The following is a 7,682-nucleotide window of genomic DNA, read 5'->3' as shown; positions in this document are numbered from 1 at the left end:
GAGATGAACTAGGGTTTGAGAAGAGATGGTGCTGGTGAAGATGTTGATGGAGATTGACCCCCTCCCACTGAGAGGATCGATGGTGATGACGATGGTGACGATTTCCCCCTCCTGGAGGGATGTTTCCCCGGCAGAACAGCTCCGCCGGAGCCCTAGATTGGTTCCGCCAAGGTTCCGCCTCGAGACGGCGGCACTTCGTCCCGAAAGCTTCCTTCTAATTTTTCCAGGGCGAAAGATTTCATATAGCAAAAGATGGGCACCGGAGGCCTGCTAGGGGGCCCACGAGGCAGGGGCGCGCCTAGGGGGGTAGGGCGCGCCCCGCACCCTTGTGGCCAGGGTGTGGGCCCCCTCTGGTTGATTCTTTCGTCAGTATTTTTTATTAATTCCAAAAAGTGCCTCCGTGGAGTTTCAGGACTTTTGGAGTAGTGCAGAATAGGTCTATAATATTTGCTCCTTTTCCAGCCCAGAATTCCAGCTGCCCCCTGAATAAAAGTGTATCCATTTATGGTTTAGTCTAGAATGAATGTGGAGACTTCCATGCATGATCTTGCTCTATTGGAGTATCGCGCATGAATAAAAGTGTATCCATTTATGGTTTAGTCTAGAATCTTCCATGTATGAATTTTTACTACAGTACTGGTGAAAGACTTATGATGAACCATTTCTTACATCTCCTCTGCCCCATTCGAAGTCATCCTTATTTAATCCCTCCGTCTAGGTGTATATGGGCATGGTTAATAGTATAGCCAACTGTTGACTATAAGAAAGTGCCATGTCATCTGTAGCCAACATGTATAACAATGGATACTCAAAAACTAATTCTTGAAGATCATTTCTTGCAAAGCACAATAAGTGTTATTTCTTCACAAGTTTTGGATGCAGGTTGAACAGTTGAATGCTTTTGTTTGCAAAAGATACTTTTTTATCTATTTCACCCAGATATTTGTGAGCTCTAGAGATGAAATAATATCCGAAGAAACCTATCGATAACCGTTACACATGAGATGACCCCCACATCCTTTGTCAAAATAAACAACTCCCCGATCAATGCATTTCACTCTTCCGTTCAACGCACGGGCACCTTACTATAGATTAGTACGACCAAAAATTGAACTAACATTATATATAGTACGATAAATGTTGATGCATGTCACCTAAAATTATATCATTGAAAACTATGTTCAAATACGAATCAAACGATATTGTTTTTGTTGACATGCACTAACATTTTGTCAGTTAAATCTTCAGTCAAATTGAATGGGGGATAAACCACGACCGATGTAGTACTAGCATAGAGGGCAGCGCTGCACGGGAGTCTCACCCCGCTCGTGGCGTGGTAGTAAAGCCGTCATATCACAAAACCCAACTACTCCGAGAAATAAGTGGCCTGGTAAAAATAAAAGGACAAGCAACCATCACATCCCTCCGTCTTTTTTTGCATTTCATCCCTCTGCATTTACTTTCTCCGGTTCATCTCGCACACTCGATCCCTAGCTACTACTCCTAGTATCCCTAGTTACTACTCCTAGTGCCAATTCTTTTGGCGGCTTAAAAAATAAGCTTTCTCTTCCCCAGCTTTCCCATAAGACTAGTCACAGTGGAGAGTAGCATTAAGGTGCCTCACTCATTTATTTGGTCTTCTAAACTACTACTAGTACCTTCGTCCTGGTTTATTCGTCACCATTGTAATTTGTGCTAAATTTTGACCAAAGATTTAACTGATAAAAAATTAGTGCACGTGACATGCACTAACATTTTATTAGTTAAGTTTATGATCAAAATTTGACACAGATTACAATGGGGACCAATAAACCAGGACGGAGGTAGTAGTTATGGGATTACTAATCTAGAAGCCTAAAAGAACTGGCCCCTGGTACTCCTACTAGTAGTAGTACTCAAGTTGGAATTCCAATTGCATGGCACAACTTGTTAGGCAAAAAATTCGATACAGGGTGTAGGAAGCGGTTTCGGAATTTGCATGCCTTTCCGACCACTGAGATACTCCGTACAAAGTACGACAGAGAAATAACCATAGAGAAGGAAGCTAAAAGTAAACAATCAAACGAGCATTTTTGCATTTGTTTTGCATTGAATCGTTTCACAAGCTTGACTAGTGCTGTTTTTCTACTTTTACAAAAACGACATCATAATGTTAAAACGTCCATTTGCACGTACATAAGTAATAGTAGTACTCCCTCCGTCTAGGTGTATAAGTCTTCCCTCCTTGGTCACGGTGCACAACCAAAGATGACTTATTCACCTGGATGGAGGGGGTAGCACAGTCTGCAAGCATATATAGAGACAGACGTGTAGTGCGATAGTATATAGTAAAGTTTGTGCTATATGCATGTACTTACAAAATGTGTACGGATACACAAGGTTTCCAAACTTTCCCTTTTACATACTTAATTAAGGACGCTAATAATTCCTGAACGTTCGGGATTTATCATTTGCGTCCCAAAACTAATGAGATCACCTTACGAAACTAAATTATACTCCTACTAAAAGCCACGGCGCTCGCAGGAGCGCTTGCGGCACGCCACGAGTGCCCTGGTGCGAGGCCGTTTCCCAGCGCGCCGACACAATGCCTCTTCCTCAGCCTCGCAACTCGTGAGGTGTTGATTAGCGGCTTGCCGGCGGGCGAGCGCGATCTCACCGGTGTGGTGATCCGGCGCCAACAGGTACTCCTCCTCGCTGGAAGCGTGCACCGGTCCATGTACCGCCAAGCGTAGATGAGGCGCTTGGGCCCGACTGCACTCAGGGCTTTGGCACGGGCGTCCTCCGCCACCCTCACGGCCCTCGCACGAGCCTTCTACCAAAGAGCCAATTGCATGACTCTCTCGGACGCGACATAGGCCTGCCAGGCAGCTTGCCCGGCGGCGCGCTTCTCTTCCTCGGCCTTCTTCTCCGCCTCTATTTTGGCGCGCTCTGCCGGAGGCAAAGCCTCCCACAAGGCGGCATCCATTTCTTTCCAAAGCTCCTCAAGGCTGGGGGGGCTCGACGGGCGGCGCGGCGTTCTCCTCGTAGTAGGGAACCGACGCGTCCTCCGATGCGCATGCTGGCGAGATTGGAAAAGCCGACGCGTCCACCTTGACGCGTCGCGGCGAGGAGCGGAACACCGACGCGTCCTCCTCGACTAGTGGCGGCGAGGAACGGAACAACGATGCGTGACCGTCCGCGCGGTGCAGCGAGGGGCCCCTAGGGCTTGGGAGGGGCGATGCGATGGTGGTCGACGTGAGAGGGAGGGGGAGGAGATAGCGATGAATGTGAGCGTTCTTCTGAATGCCATGGGAGGCGCAGTATTTATAGCGAGCAATGGCACACCTACGTAAGATATGGACTGAGCTGCACTGACTTAACTGCAGGTCCAGTTGCGCCACTGACATGTGGGCCAGACCCCTGTTGGGCCCATATGTCAGTGACCCAATGCACTGCAGTTAAGTAACTGAAGCAGCATCCTGTAAGATATGTTGCGTGATTAACATAACAGCTACGTGGGCATATTTGTTGGAGTAAATTACGGGGGAGGGAAGGGGTGGAAATATTGCTGGTCATAACGGATTGGATGAGCACGGGGGGAGAAGAGTCATGCATGCAGATTTTTTCCACACGGGGTGGAGTGGTGGGACCGCCGGAGAGAGAAGGAGAGTCAAGCAGGCATATTGTTTTCACACGTGGAGAGGAAAAGATTTGGAGACGAATGGGCTTCCTGCAGGTATGGGGAATGGTGCATAATAAGTCATCTTGCATGCCGGGCTAGGTATAGTCTCAAGTCATTAAAAACATACACGCCCCACACATGTTCATATTTCAAGGTGCCCTAAATTATTGCATGCGATGATTAAGGCTGGCCATAATGGTGGTATCTTAGCTGGTATCATGCACACGGGAATAGCAAACATGCTGATGTGGCAAAGAATTAAAGAAGAGAGGGGGGTTAGAGTAACTAGTGTTCATGCATGCATGCAATGTGATAATGCATTGGTAAACACATTTTTTTGTGAAGAACGACAACATTAGTTGAGTACTTTTGCATACTACAAAAACTATTCCACCGCCTCTATCTTGGTAAGAGTAGGTGAAATTTTTGAATCGAGCCCTTTAAACTAGAAGGGAGGTAGTAGTACTCTAATAGCTAACCTTGTTGTGATGACTAGATAGGACATGGCACGCACTTGGACGGAGGAACTAGTCCGCATTGTGCACTTAAGTTTTGTCTGAAGTCAATGTACCTCTACTTTGACCAAACTTATAGAAAAATGTATCAACATTCACAATTTCAAATCAATATTTTTATACTCATTATGAAACATAGTTCTTATACTCATTATAATCAGTATTGTAGATATTGATATTTTTAGTATAAATTTGGTCAAACACTTTGCAAAAGGTTGACGGAAGTAAAAAGGACCAGATGGAGTATCATGCATGCGGACTAGGCAAAAAAAATGCTCATTTATAGCCGGTCGAAGTCTCAAAGGGCGCGACCGCGCGAGGGAGGCGAAGGTCGTGGGAGGCGCGACGGTTGACGGAATTAAGTGAAGTTACATCCACGCGCCAGCAAGGCGTGCAAACATGCAGAAGCAATACCTTCAGGCCTACGATATGGGTCTAGTAGACATGACATCTAGTGGGTCCTGCATAGTACTCGAGAACTCTTTGGGGGCTTGCAGCCATTTATCCATCGGGCAAGCCAACAACCCCACGCCGTTCGCACGCCCTACTCGTCCCCGTCTTCTACTACTACCTTACAACAGTTCGCTCCATCAAAGGATGAATGGATCGCTGAGCTAGATGTTGAGTACACCGCAGTCCTGGAAAGAGAGAAGATTCTAAAGGAGGCAGAGAAGAAGAAGCCCACCGTGCTCCAGGTTTGCGTACATAACGTGTGCTTGGTCTACCACATATGCCATGCCGGCGTTGAGTGCCAGGATTTTAAGAACTTCCTCAAGGACGAAAGAGTGAAATTCGTTACTGTAGACTTTAGGAACGACAGGGATGTCCTGGGTCGGATAGGCCTCGTTGTAGGCCAGCCCTTCGATCTCCAGAAGGCAAGCCTGGTGTCCTCCTCTCAGCCTTCAATGCTGACCCTAGCAGCAGCCATGATTGATCCTTCGTACGCTAAATTGAAGAAACCTCACCACGAGTTTCATCATGCATGGGAGTCGAAGACATTACATGAAGATCACATCCTGTACGCAGCAATGGATGCCTACCTTTGTTTAAATATCTACAAGGGTTGGATGGAGAAGCAGAGCCCAGTGTCCTGTTTAAGCAAAGAAGCGTCGGCGAAGAGGAAGAGGAAGAGGGATGAGGACGAAGTCGAGGACGTGGACTCGGACTCGGACTCCGAGTAAGGTGGCAGTGTCGTCGCTCATGCTGGTTCTACTGCAGTGTCAAGCGGACTAGTTGCTCAGTTTTATTTCAGGGTTTTGTTGTGCTGAGCCCCCAGCAAAACTATGTTTATGTTCTTTCTCATTATTTGAACTTTATGTTCTTTCTCGTTATTTGAACTCTTTAGTACGTACAATAGTACTAGTACTATGTCTTACTACTGTTCTTCTTGAAGTTGGTACTACTACTCGTATCTTCGTGTTCCTACTGTACTTAATACGTTCGTACTAGTAGTGTAATTTGGGTCAGTCGATTTGTGAAAGAAGTTCGACGGAGCGACGGAAGAAGACGACAGAGAAGCTACCCCAGTATCTATATTAGGGTGGCAGGGTACCCATGATCTATCTTATGAGTGTTGGGGTGTGGAATGCAGTTCGCCGGAAAAAATGGATCGTGCCCGGGGTTAAATGGATGGCGGGGGTGGGGGGAGCATGGCGGTGGCAGGCGGTTCAGGGGAGGGCGAGGCGGCGGCAGGTGGTTAGGCGTGTGGCGGGCTGAGAAGATGAAAGTGCATCAATTTCGGGGGTTGAAGAAGCCCTTCTAGCCATCCATGTTGCATCCAACGGCTCACAAGATTGCTCCTTTAGATTGCAGGATCCACGTGGCATTCAAGGTCTCGAAGGTAGATTCCGCGTCCGCACCCGATTTTTGGGCTCAGCGCGGGCGCGACCGGCTTCCGGCGCGACAACCACCATGTGCGCCTCCTCCGCGCGGGCGAAGACGACAATGACACGCTAGTTCCTCCTCGTCGGCGTGCTGGAGAATGCACTCGTCCTCCTCTTCGTACGCTGTGTGCATAGACGCGGCTCCACCAGCTGCTCGCGTGCTTGGCAGCGCGGCGGCATCGCGAGGAGGGACTGCAGACGACGTGAGTGGGCGAGCCTTCGGCTTCATGGCACAGGGATGGCGGCGACATGGCGATGATGGGTGAGAAATTGTTGGCCGGAGCAGGAGGGCGCCGGCATGCGCAATGGCGGCGGCGGCATATTGATGAGTGCGCGTATGGGAGTTTAGTTTAGTTTTATATATGGTTGGTCAAACTTAAAAGAAAACCGTACTAGTACACGTAAACATTAGACTCAGGCAGCGCATATTAGTTACCACAGCCACGATACGGAATCCTGTGCAAGCGCGTGAACCGCGGCCGCGCGGTCGATCGAATGGCGCGTCACCGTGTCGGGCTCGAAGGACATCCACTGAACCTTTTTGTGAAAACAATCCCCAAATATTACTCAACTTTTTTTCCTGTAAAAGTTCTTGACGCTATTTCCATATATTTGTATTTAGCTCCAGTTCATGTTTATTTGGATTTGGACGTTTTGGGTGCGCCCTAGTTTTTTTAATACTGATTTTGTGTGTGTGACTTAGAGAGAACGTGTGTATGTGTCCGAATGTGTGTTGTGGTGGAAGGGCAATGTGGAGACGGTGTGCGTGTGATAGAGACATAGAGAGGTGTGAATTTGCAAATGATCATGCATGAGTGAGACATAGACAGATGCCAATACGTTGTGTATACATGAGAGAACGGTCTTCTATTTTACTTGGGTGTGTGTGTGAGAGAGAAAGAGATAGAGAGAGAGAGAGAGGAGCATCCGTAACACAACAACCATCTCTCTCGATTCGTCCGTCCCTCGCACGATCGCATGTAACACATGCATCAACGCACACATTTTTACACCCTCACCCGGCCCCTGCCCACCTCAAGGCCCGCACATCGCTCTCTATCTCGCACGCACAATCTCTTCGTGAAAACCCTATTTAGCATGTAGCTTTCCGTCACATACACACACATTTCTCTCCATAGGTTTTATTTCTCTCAATATCTAACACACACACACACAGACACACACACACCGCACACACACACCCCCTCCCCCGAGCACACAATTCATCCCCATCCAAGGTTATATGGCGACCACTCTCGCTTGTGCTTCTCTGCACCCCAGCATGCACATCACCTCAATCTTCAAAGAGGGCATCAAGGAGATCGAAGACGGCGATCACACTGCACTAGAGAATGCGGGGCCATTTGGAAGCAGGATGATGTGACGACGGCTGACTGACTCCTCCCCCTCTCTCTCCTGCACAAAATTACCAATCCCTCTCCCCCCGCACAAAATTATCAATCCCTCAACCCACAAGATCCTTCCCCTCTCGTCCATGTTTTTCTAGCTCTCTCATCAAACCTGTTGTCTCTTCTCCTTCCATGTGTACAGAATCCCGATGCACACGCATCTCATGTATATTACATGTCTCCATCTTTCTCATAGACCTAACTTCTTCCTCTC

Source organism: Triticum aestivum, chromosome 1D (genome assembly GCF_018294505.1).
Source record: "Triticum aestivum cultivar Chinese Spring chromosome 1D, IWGSC CS RefSeq v2.1, whole genome shotgun sequence".
Lineage (NCBI taxonomy): Eukaryota > Viridiplantae > Streptophyta > Magnoliopsida > Poales > Poaceae > Triticum > Triticum aestivum.
Note: the sequence above shows the minus strand (reverse complement) of the source record.